Source organism: Pseudophryne corroboree, chromosome 2, assembly GCF_028390025.1.
Source record: "Pseudophryne corroboree isolate aPseCor3 chromosome 2, aPseCor3.hap2, whole genome shotgun sequence".
Lineage (NCBI taxonomy): Eukaryota > Metazoa > Chordata > Amphibia > Anura > Myobatrachidae > Pseudophryne > Pseudophryne corroboree.
Window position 1 is genome coordinate 581,359,273 of NC_086445.1, and position 12,548 is coordinate 581,371,820.

The 12,548-nt window shown below is 44.7% G+C and overlaps 1 long non-coding RNA gene across 5 annotated transcripts in view; it reads left to right on the forward strand.

Annotated features, from left to right (window-relative positions):
* LOC135050993 (uncharacterized) overlaps positions 1–11,930 on the forward strand; it is a 30,574-nt gene extending 18,644 nt beyond the window's left edge. For 2 of the 5 annotated variants that reach the window (XR_010241976.1, XR_010241977.1), the window contains exons 3-4: positions 11,378–11,527; positions 11,637–11,930. This is a non-coding gene — a long non-coding RNA (uncharacterized LOC135050993). Of the gene's footprint in view, positions 1–9,491; positions 9,841–11,377; positions 11,528–11,636 lie in introns of those variants that run through there. The other 3 variants (XR_010241978.1, XR_010241979.1, XR_010241980.1) reach the window with 2 other exon arrangements.
* Positions 11,931–12,548: the final 618 nt, after the last annotated feature.

Here is a 12,548-nt window from a genome sequence, read left to right on the forward strand (position 1 = left end):
GCTTAAATCATAGAATTTGGGGGTCATTTTGATCCCAAAGTATTATTAACCTCAAAAACCATAATTTACACTCATTTTCAGTCTATTCTGAATACCTCACACCTCACAATATTATTTTTAGTCCTAAAATTTGCACCGAGGTCGCTGTGTAAGATAAGCGACCCTAGTGGCCGACACAAACACCGGGCCCATCTAGGAGTGGCACTGCAGTGTCACGCAGGATGGCCCTTCCAAAAAACCCTCCCCAAACAGCACATGACGCAAAGAAAAAAAGAGGCGCAATGAGGTAGCTGACTGTGTGAGTAAGATAAGCGACCCTAGTGGCCGACACAAACACCGGGCCCATCTAGGAGTGGCACTGCAGTGTCACGCAGGATGGCCCTTCCAAAAAACCCTCCCCAAACAGCACATGACGCAAAGAAAAAAAGAGGCGCAATGAGGTAGCTGTGTGAGTAAGATTAGCGACCCTAGTGGCCGACACAAACACCGGGCCCATCTAGGAGTGGCACTGCAGTGTCACGCAGGATGTCCCTTCCAAAAAACCCTCCCCAAACAGCACATGACGCAAAGAAAAAAAGAGGCGCAATGAGGTAGCTGACTGTGTGAGTAAGATTAGCGACCCTAGTGGCCGACACAAACACCGGGCCCATCTAGGAGTGGCACTGCAGTGTCACGCAGGATGTCCCTTCCAAAAAACCCTCCCCAAACAGCACATGACGCAAAGAAAAAAAGAGGCGCAATGAGGTAGCTGACTGTGTGAGTAAGATTAGCGACCCTAGTGGCCGACACAAACACCGGGCCCATCTAGGAGTGGCACTGCAGTGTCACGCAGGATGTCCCTTCCAAAAAACCCTCCCCAATCAGCACATGATGCAAAGAAAAAGAAAAGAAAAAAGAGGTGCAAGATGGAATTGTCCTTGGGCCCTCCCACCCACCTTTATGTTGTATAAACAAAACAGGACATGCACACTTTAACCAACCCATCATTTCAGTGACAGGGTCTGCCACACGACTGTGACTGATATGACGGGTTGGTTTGGACCCCCCCCAAAAAAGAAGCAATTAATCTCTCCTTGCACAAACTGGCTCTACAGAGGCAAGATGTCCACCTCATCTTCACCCTCCGATATATCACCGTGTACATCCCCCTCCTCACAGATTATCAATTCGTCCCCACTGGAATCCACCATCTCAGCTCCCTGTGTACTTTGTGGAGGCAATTGCTGCTGGTCAATGTCTCCGCGGAGGAATTGATTATAATTCATTTTAATGAACATCATCTTCTCCACATTTTCTGGATGTAACCTCGTACGCCGATTGCTGACAAGGTGAGCGGCGGCACTAAACACTCTTTCGGAGTACACACTTGTGGGAGGGCAACTTAGGTAGAATAAAGCCAGTTTGTGCAAGGGCCTCCAAATTGCCTCTTTTTCCTGCCAGTATAAGTACGGACTGTGTGACGTGCCTACTTGGATGCGGTCACTCATATAATCCTCCACCATTCTATCAATGTTGAGAGAATCATATGCAGTGACAGTAGACGACATGTCCGTAATCGTTGTCAGGTCCTTCAGTCCGGACCAGATGTCAGCATCAGCAGTCGCTCCAGACTGCCCTGCATCACCGCCAGCGGGTGGGCTCGGAATTCTGAGCCTTTTCCTCGCACCCCCAGTTGCGGGAGAATGTGAAGGAGGAGATGTTGACAGGTCGCGTTCCGCTTGACTTGACAATTTTGTCACCAGCAGGTCTTTCAACCCCAGCAGACTTGTGTCTGCCGGAAAGAGAGATCCAAGGTAGGCTTTAAATCTAGGATCGAGCACGGTGGCCAAAATGTAGTGCTCTGATTTCAACAGATTGACCACCCTTGAATCCTTGTTAAGCGAATTAAGGGCTGCATCCACAAGTCCCACATGCCTAGCGGAATCGCTCCCTTTTAGCTCCTTCTTCAATGCCTCCAGCTTCTTCTGCAAAAGCCTGATGAGGGGAATGACCTGACTCAGGCTGGCAGTGTCTGAACTGACTTCACGTGTGGCAAGTTCAAAGGGCATCAGAACCTTGCACAACGTTGAAATCATTCTCCACTGCACTTGAGACAGGTGCATTCCACCTCCTATATCGTGCTCAATTGTATAGGCTTGAATGGCCTTTTGCTGCTCCTCCAACCTCTGAAGCATATAGAGGGTTGAATTCCACCTCGTTACCACTTCTTGCTTCAGATGATGGCAGGGCAGGTTCAGTAGTTTTTGGTGGTGCTCCAGTCTTCTGTACGTGGTGCCTGTACGCCGAAAGTGTCCCGCAATTCTTCTGGCCACCGACAGCATCTCTTGCACGCCCCTGTCGTTTTTTAAAAAATTCTGCACCACCAAATTCAAGGTATGTGCAAAACATGGGACGTGCTGGAATTTGCCCATATTTAATGCACACACAATATTGCTGGCGTTGTCCGATGCCACAAATCCACAGGAGAGTCCAATTGGGGTAAGCCATTCCGCGATGATCTTCCTCAGTTGCCGTAAGAGGTTTTCAGCTGTGTGCGTATTCTGGAAAGCGGTGATACAAAGCGTAGCCTGCCTAGGAAAGAGTTGGCGTTTGCGAGATGCTGCTACTGGTGCCGCCGCTGCTGTTCTTGCGGCGGGAGTCCATACATCTACCCAGTGGGCTGTCACAGTCATATAGTCCTGACCCTGCCCTGCTCCACTTGTCCACATGTCCGTGGTTAAGTGGACATTGGGTACAACTGCATTTTTTAGGACACTGGTGAGTCTTTTTCTGACGTCCGTGTACATTCTCGGTATCGCCTGCCTAGAGAAGTGGAACCTAGATGGTATTTGGTAACGGGGGCACACTGCCTCAATAAATTGTCTAGTTCCCTGTGAACTAACGGCGGATACCGGACGCACGTCTAACACCAACATAGTTGTCAAGGCCTCAGTTATCCGCTTTGCAGTAGGATGACTGCTGTGATATTTCATCTTCCTCGCAAAGGACTGTTGAACAGTCAATTGCTTACTGGAAGTAGTACAAGTGGGCTTACGACTTCCCCTCTGGGATGACCATCGACTCCCAGCGGCAACAACAGCAGCGCCAGCAGCAGTAGGCGTTACACGCAAGGATGCATCGGAGGAATCCCAGGCAGGAGAGGACTCGTCAGAATTGCCAGTGACATGGCCTGCAGGACTATTGGCATTCCTGGGGAAGGAGGAAATTGACACTGAGGGAGTTGGTGGGGTGGTTTGCGTGAGCTTGGTTACAAGAGGAAGGGATTTACTGGTCAGTGGACTGCTTCCGCTGTCACCCAAAGTTTTTGAACTTGTCACTGACTTATTATGAATGCGCTGCAGGTGACGTATAAGGGAGGATGTTCCGAGGTGGTTAACGTCCTTACCCCTACTTATTACAGCTTGACAAAGGGAACACACGGCTTGACACCTGTTGTCCGCATTTCTGGTGAAATACCTCCACACCGAAGAGCTGATTTTTTTGGTATTTTCACCTGGCATGTCAACGGCCATATTCCTCCCACGGACAACAGGTGTCTCCCCGGGTGCCTGACTTAAACAAACCACCTCACCATCAGAATCCTCCTGGTCAATTTCCTCCCCAGCGCCAGCAACACCCATATCCTCCTCATCCTGGTGTACTTCAACACTGACATCTTCAATCTGACTATCAGGAACTGGACTGCGGGTGCTCCTTCCAGCACTTGCAGGGGGCGTGCAAATGGTGGAAGGCGCATGCTCTTCACGTCCAGTGTTGGGAAGGTCAGGCATCGCAACCGACACAATTGGACTCTCCTTGTGGATTTGGGATTTCGAAGAATGCACAGTTCTTTGCTGTGCTGCTTTTGCCAGCTTGAGTCTTTTCATTTTTCTAGCGAGAGGCTGAGTGCTTCCATCCTCATGTGAAGCTGAACCACTAGCCATGAACATAGGCCAGGGCCTCAGCCGTTCCTTGCCACTCCGTGTGGTAAATGGCATATTGGCAAGTTTACGCTTCTCCTCCGACAATTTTATTTTAGGTTTTGGAGTCCTTTTTTTTCTGATATTTGGTGTTTTGGATTTGACATGCTCTGTACTATGACATTGGGCATCGGCCTTGGCAGACGACGTTGCTGGCATTTCATCGTCTCGGCCATGACTAGTGGCAGCAGCTTCAGCACGAGGTGGAAGTGGATCTTGATCTTTCCCTAATTTTGGAACCTCAACATTTTTGTTCTCCATATTTTAATAGGCACAACTAAAAGGCACCTCAGGTAAACAATGGAGATGGATACTAGTATACAATTATGGACTGCCTGCCGACTGCAGACACAGAGGTAGCCACAGCCGTGAACTACCGTACTGTACTGTGTCTGCAGCTAATATAGACTGGTTGATAAAGAGAAGATGTCTATGTAACTATGTATGTATAAAGAAGACTGAAAAAAATCCACGGTTAGGTGGTATACAATTATGGACGGACTGCCTGCCGAGTGCAGACACAGAGGTAGCCACAGCCGTGAACTACCGTACTGTACTGTGTCTGCAGCTAATATAGACTGGTTGATAAAGAGAAGATGTCTATGTAACTATGTATGTATAAAGAAGAATGAAAAAAAACCACGGTTAGGTGGTATACAATTATGGACGGACTGCCTGCCGAGTGCAGACACAGAGGTAGCCACAGCCGTGAACTACCGTACTGTACTGTGTCTGCAGCTAATATAGACTGGTTGATAAAGAGAAGATGTCTATGTAACTATGTATGTATAAAGAAGAATGAAAAAAATCCACGGTTAGGTGGTATTACAATTATGGACGGACTGCCTGCCGAGTGCAGAGACACAGAGGTAGCCACAGCCGTGAACTACCGTACTGTGTCTGCTGCGACTGGATGATAAATGATATAAAAAATATATATATATCACTACTGCAGCCGGACAGGTATATATTATATATTATATAATGACGGACCTGCTGGACACTGTCTGTCAGCAGAATGAGTTTTATTTTTATAGAATAAAAAAAAAAAAAACACACAAGTGAAGTCACACGACGAGTGTTTAACTTTTTCAGGCAATCACAATATAAGTATACTACTAACTATACTGGTGGTCAGTGTGGTCAGGTCACTGGTCAGTCACACTGGCAGTGGCACTCCTGCAGCAAAAGTGTGCACTGTTTAATTTTAATATAATATGTACTCCTGGCTCCTGCTATAACCTATAACTGGCACTGCAGTAGTGCTCCCCAGTCTCCCCCACAATTATAAGCTGTGTGAGCTGAGCAGTCAGACAGATATATAATATATATAGATGATGCAGCACACTGGCCTGAGCCTGAGCAGTGCACACAGATATGGTATGTGACTGACTGAGTCACTGTGTGTATCGCTTTTTTCAGGCAGAGAACGGATATATTAAATAAACTGCACTGTGTGTCTGGTGGTCACTCACTATATAATATATTATGTACTCCTGGCTCCTGCTATAACCTATAACTGGCACTGCAGTAGTGCTCCCCAGTCTCCCCCACAATTATAAGCTGTGTGAGCTGAGCAGTCAGACAGATATATATAATATTATATATAGATAATAGATGATGCAGCACACTGGCCTGAGCCTGAGCAGTGCACACAGATATGGTATGTGACTGAGTCACTGTGTGCTGTGTATCGCTTTTTTCAGGCAGAGAACGGATTATAAAGTAAACTGCACTGTCCTCACTAGTAAACTCTCTCCACTCAGTCTCTACACTTCTACAGTAACAGTACTCCTCCTAGTCAGCTCCAGTAAATCTCTCTCAGTCTCTTATAATCTAAATGGAGAGGACGCCAGCCACGTCCTCTCCCTATCAATCTCAATGCACGTGTGAAAATGGCGGCGACGCGCGGCTCCTTATATAGAATCCGAGTCTCGCGAGAATCCGACAGCGTCATGATGACGTTCGGGCGCGCTCGGGTTAACCGAGCAAGGCGGGAAGATCCGAGTCTGCTCGGACCCGTGAAAAAAACCATGAAGTTCTGGCGGGTTCGGATTCAGAGAAACCGAACCCGCTCATCTCTACTTAAAATGTCGTATTCCTCTTGTCAAGCCGCTCCTGAAACAACAAACAACATCAGAAGCGTCTTACCTGGGCTAAAGAAAAAAGAGAATCTATGGGGCATTGCCAAGAGAAAGATGAGAGACATGAGACCAAACAATGCAGAAGAGCTGAAGGCTGCTATTGAAGCATCCTGGTCTTCCATAACACCTCAGCAGTGCCACATACTGATAGAATCCATGCCACACCACATTGAGGCAGTAATTCATGCAAAATAGGCCCAAACCAAGTACTGAGTACATATGCATGATTATACTTTTCAGAGGACCGACATTTCTGTATTTAAAATCCTTTTTTTATTGATGTTATGAAATATTCAAATTTTCTGAGATTTGAGGTTTTCTTAAACTGTAAGCCACAATCATCAAAATTATAACAAATAAAGGCTTGAAATATCTCACCTTGTATGTAATGAGTCTATATAATACATTAGTTTCACCTTTTAAGTTGAATTACTGAAATAAATTAACTTTTGCACGATATTCTAATTTTCTGCGTTTCACCTGTATGTTATAATGTGAATTGATGGTACTTTGTTGCAAAATGTGTATTGACAGCCCTACAATGTGACATAATGTGAACTAGGGAACTACTACGGTTCAGAAAGTTCTGGCTACGCTACGCCCCTGTCTCAGACCATCTTTACCCTGGCTCCTGGTTCGGTATCTCTTTTAGTATTGATTCACAGTAGTCTGCTCTAGTGCTATCCAGGAAACATGCCCACATATTGCTTCTCAGCAATCTGCTTCAGCGTGTTCCAGCAAAACTGCCCCAGTATTGTTTCTCAGTAGTCTGCTTCAGTGTATTCCAGCAAACCTGCTTCAGTTTTACTTCATAGCTTTCTGCTCCAGTGCTATCCAGAAACCTTCTCCAGTATTGCTTCACAGCATATTTCACTGCAGCCTGTTCTATTAGTGCTCCGGCACCCAGCTCCAGTGTTTCCTGCAGTCTGCTTCATTTGTGGTTCTGGCACCCAGTTCCAGTAAATTCTTGCAGCCTGCTTCAGTTGTGCTCCAGCTCTTCCCCTAAATATCATACATACTAATACAACCATGGGGTATTCTGCTAGATTGCACTTGTTCCATATCTATTCGTTTAACCATACTGCAGCACCAGTCCTCTACTACTACTAGTGGCCTGCATGAGGAATAGCATTATTAAGTCATTCAACACCATTCACACTCCAGTACATACAGGTAGCCCAAGGAATCCAGACCCAAATTAACAAACGCCTAGTGTCATATCAGTTTGTACTGGTCAGATGGATTCAGTAGGGAAATAGAACCTAAAGATGGACTCAATCCAATATATGGCAAGCAGATTGGAAAAGCAAGAAGCTAATCAAGGCCAACTCATGCAATTCCTACAGGTCCTATCCATTTGCATGGATTCTACTCAAGTAACCAAGCCACACCACAGTTACTTGAGCAAGTAAGGTACACTTCACCTCCAGCATCCAGGCTCCACCTACCTACTTTGGCTAAATAGGATGAAAATCTAAAACTTGTAGAGGATTTCTGAACCAATGCAGTATACATTTTTAATTGCAACCTAGGAACTTCCCTATAGAAAGAACCAATATTGTCTATTTTTTTCCTGTTACATTCTGGGCAAGCCCTGGATTGGGCATCTCCGCTGTGGAAGAGATCTGACCCTATTCTATCAGACTCCTTTCCCTCATCAGATATTAGGATCTCCAAAGTACTTGATTGGAGTTGGCAAGCGGAAGGCATTGTAAACTGGGTCTCCCTTGGTTGTGTAATAGAGGTGTAGGTTGATTTGCTAACGAGATCTGAATAGTGTCCACAGAGATATCTCTTTTTGGTACCAGCATATACAACTTAATCCTACTGCTAAATTTACAGTATATCTTAGACTCGATGGGAAATAGATTTGCAGCATACATTTACCACACAACAGTGAGAAGCTATCTAGATTAACTCCTCATGTATGTCTAGGTGTACTAATCACATAGAAATGCACTTCAAATTGCTTCAAAGACTATGGGGTAAATTTACTAAGGTCCCGATTTTGACCGAGATGGCGTTTTTTCTTCAAAGTGTCATCTCGGTAATTTACTAAACACTAATCACGGCAGTGATGAGGGCATTCGTAATTTTTTGCAAGTCCAAGTAAAAAATTACGAATGAATACACCATCGGTCAAATTACGCCTGTTTAGATATGAATCTCGGTCATTTACTAACCATTCGTAATTGTAATTGCTGCCGCGAAAATGCATTCGCGGCCGCGAAAAATTACAATTCGTATTTTTTTCCTAAAAAAAAACACGCCAGCCTTTGAAAACCGCGTTTACATGTGTACTCAATTATCCATTACTCACACCTGAATGTTTGGCCCTATAAAAGTGTTTCAGGCACATTCTGAACTTCTCTCACTCTGAAATGGCGGCTGTGGTGTGTGGCAATGATTTTTTGTTTGCTGTGGGATACCTTAGACTGCTCCATGAGGCTTCCAGGAATCAGGCCCAGGTAAGTGAACATGGTCAACAGGTTGTCCAGGTACCGCGGAGGCTGCGCCAGCCTCGTTTTTTTAGAGGGCGTTTAAACTTAAATGCATTGTCCGATGATAGGGTCATACAGATGTTCCGCCTAAATCGAACCAACATTTTCCACCTGTATGACCTTGTCAAACTGGGCATAGACCCTGAGACAGCACGCTCTCGCTCTGTCTCAGGCCTACACAAACTCCTGGCTGTGTTACACTTTATGGCTACTGGGAGCTTCCAGGCTGTGGCAGGCGACGTCATTGGTATCTCACAGCCCACCTTTTCAAGATATTTGATGCAGGTGAGTCTAAAAATACATATGCGGTTATGTCTAAGTGTTGCTTCTGGAAGTTGAAACAACACAGTATTGTAGAGAATACCTAACATGACACTCACCTTAGCTTCTTTAATGTCCACTCAGGTTTTGGATGTGTTGGAGCCACACATTAAAGCCTCAATCCGCTTCCCTACCGAGGAGTCGGAGTGGAGTGCTGTCAGGGTAGCTTTCTATGAGCTTGCTGGCATGCCCAATGTGCTGGGGGCCATAGATTGCACACACGTTCAGCTGAGATCACCTAAGGGCCGCCAATATATATATACTAATAGGCATCTGGCACAATCAACTAATGTCCAGGTGGTCTGTGATGCAAACATAAAAATTATGAGTGTTGTTGCAGGTTACCCTGGTGGCTGCCATGACTCCTTCATCCTCAGTCAGTCATCGCTCTTCGATAAATTTGAGGACGGACAAATGCCTGATGGCTGGCTGTTGGGTATGTTTAAAATGTTTTGTGTGTATGTATTTTAACCACAAACTAGAGTTTGGATGAGGTGAAAGAATAATCTAACATATGTACTAATGTTGACTATATATGTTTTTCAGGTGATGGGGGTTACGGCTGCTACTCTTGGCTCCTTACTCCATTGTCCCAACCTGATTCTCCTGCTGAACACAGTTACAATCATGCACATAAGGCTACGCGGAATGTGATAGAAAGATGTTTTGGTGTGCTGAAGTCACGGTTTCGGTGTCTGGATAAATCTGCCGGACTTTTGTTGTATAGTCCCTCAAAGGTGACTAGAATTGTGTTCTGCTGCTGTTTTCTCCATAATCTGTGTTTAAGTCAACATCTGGCACATGATGAGGGAGAAAGCAGTCAGCAAGCAGAGGAGTTAGAACCATCTGGTGACAGTGTGAGTACAAATGTAGGGAGGCAGGTACGGCAAGAAGTGATCCTGCGATATTTTTCAGGTCAGTTTTATTAGGCTGTAATTATCCTTGACTAAACACTTTGCACTACTTTCTATTGTGTGTTTTGTTACTTACTGTTTGTTGTTTATAGTGGTGTGTACATTGTGCTTAGTTTATGCTAAAAATACATTTTCAGTCATTACCCATGAAAAACATACATACATACAGAGCAGCTTCGACAATGTTGGAGACGGACACAGGAAGTTGTGTGTTTGTCAAATACAAATTTTTATTTTACAAATAACATTGTTGTTATTTTTTGCGCTTGTGTGTGCTGGGTGCTGGCTCACTTGCACGTGCTCTTGAGGAACGCCGAATAGGGGAGGTTACTGGCGTTTGGATAGGGGTCGTGGTCCCCGAGCTGGAGGTTACTTGGTGAGCTCCCATCAGTGAAATATTGCTGCTCAAATTATTTAGGCTTGCAATCAGCTGAGTGTTGGTAGCAGTGTGGCTGGCTACAATCCTTGATAACGACTCATTCACCACTTGGTTGTGCTGAATGAGCTGAACGAGAGCCTGCTGATGGCGCTGTTGCTCATCTATGATGCGGGATAAATGTGCAAGCATTTGGCTGTTGTCAGCCCTAATTTGCTCCATTGAGGTAGCCATTCGCCCTACTTGTACTATCAGTCTGCCCGAGTTGCGACTAATACGCGGTAGATGATGGGGCAGACTGGCAAGGTGTTGTGTATGTGCGGTCAGGCTGGCATTGCTTTGGGCCTGTTGGCTTGTCCAACTGGCCCAAAAATCATCTGGTATTTGGCTTGGGGGCGGAGCTTGTGCCAGTTGTGGACTGATGGATGCTTGGGGGATATCCTGCAACTGTATTGGCTGGCTTGGGTCAACAGGTGTAAGTTGCAGTGTGATGGTTGCCTGTTGGTCTTGGCCCTGCTGGTCCACGTCGGCCATCAAGCTGTGCTCTGTATGGGGTGGGCAACATGCAATGTTTATTTGTATATTTTTTTCAAGGCTAATGCTACACATTACTACATTCATAATACTCCATTTTTACACTTTTTACATTTGATTTTATCAAATTATAATGTATTTTAGGTAAAAAAACATATATACCAACACAGGCGGAAACATAGACAGATTTGCATAATCCTCACCTAACTAACTCCCCTCCACAGCATTACACTGTTAGATTCCCTCCCCTGACCACGATATAGACTACTTACCTGGATAGTCCAGAGGAGCCGAGCAAGTAAGCCATCTACATACTGGACAGGGGAGATGTGTGAACACTATAATGTTGTGGATACTGTTTTTTATATTTAATTGTATTCATATTTTTAAGAAATGTGCACGTGTGTGGGCTCAATTTTTTTAAAAATCTGTAATTTTTAAAAAATGATGTTGTCGAGAACATCCACTAAGACCTTATATAATAATTTTTTAGCACCTTTAGCAATTGAAGACGGAACAACACATTGCTTGTTCTGGAAAACATGTAATCTCCAAACCAACTAACAACATATTAACTGTACTGTGTATATTATTGCTTATGTGTTTAATTTCTGTTTTTACTCACCAGATAACTGAGGTGATCGGGGCTCATCACTCTGAGAACTCGCCAATAGTGCCAGTGGTGGCTGGGGTGACACTGCCGAAAGTCGTCGCCTGGGTGGGGATGATGGAGCCGCAGATTCCGAGGCAAGACGCCGTGTCGAACTTGGCCTCCTGGGTAAGTGGCCCAAGCCCTGTGATGGGCGCCTTACAGGAGGTCGGATTCCAGAAGCAGAACCTATGTGAAAATAAAAACATTAATATTTTGTACTTCTATGTGTTTTCAGAATATGTGACTACAGTGAAGACTTACCTGCAATACCAGCCTCATCCTGACTTGTCTGAGGCCTGTCTGGCCGGCTGGTCTGTGTGACTGTTGAAAAAGTGGACCAAACATTATTACCATGCTTTGTGTAAAAACAACCACTGCAAAGCCTTATTGTACTGTAACCATCTATTAGGTATTGGTTAAACAAATAATTTCAGCTTAAGAGCTTCTAGCTTCATTATTTTGAGTTGTATATACAAATGTACATGATGTGGCACACAATAAATATGTTACATTTTTGAATTATGCCTCAGATATTGCAGAGATTCACTACTTGCAAATGTTTAAAAAATGTCATGTTGCAAAAATTGCAACGCTTTTCAGAAGAATAAAAAATAAAAATTTTTTTTTAAAACAGCAGAAAACACACATGTCCAAGCATTAACGCCAAAAAAAAATATCTTTTAGTTTAAATTTATAAAAAACAGTGCACATGTTTTTGCACAAAATTTAATTTAAGAAATAGCCTATGCAAGGTGAAAAAAGCACATTCTAAACACAAACACACCTTAAGGGAGCATAGGCCTGCAATATGTGAAAAACAATATATGCATCCTTTACCCTTTAAAAATGACATTTACAACATTTAGCGGACATTTTTAAAACAATATACCAAATCAAACTTACCATCCTGCGTGGGTCGGTCCGAATCCCGGACATGAGTAGCAGACACCACTTCTGCAGGAATCAATGCCCGCACAGGCTCCTCCCAGTCCCGATAGCTTGCACGGAAAGGTGGGCCACCTCTGGTTTTACGTGCAGATTTGGCCTCTTTGGCCATCTTGGCCTTGACACGCCGCTTAATATCATAAAAACGCTTGCGGCACGTGTCCTCAGTCCGCCTCACCACACCCTCACTATTCACAGCAAG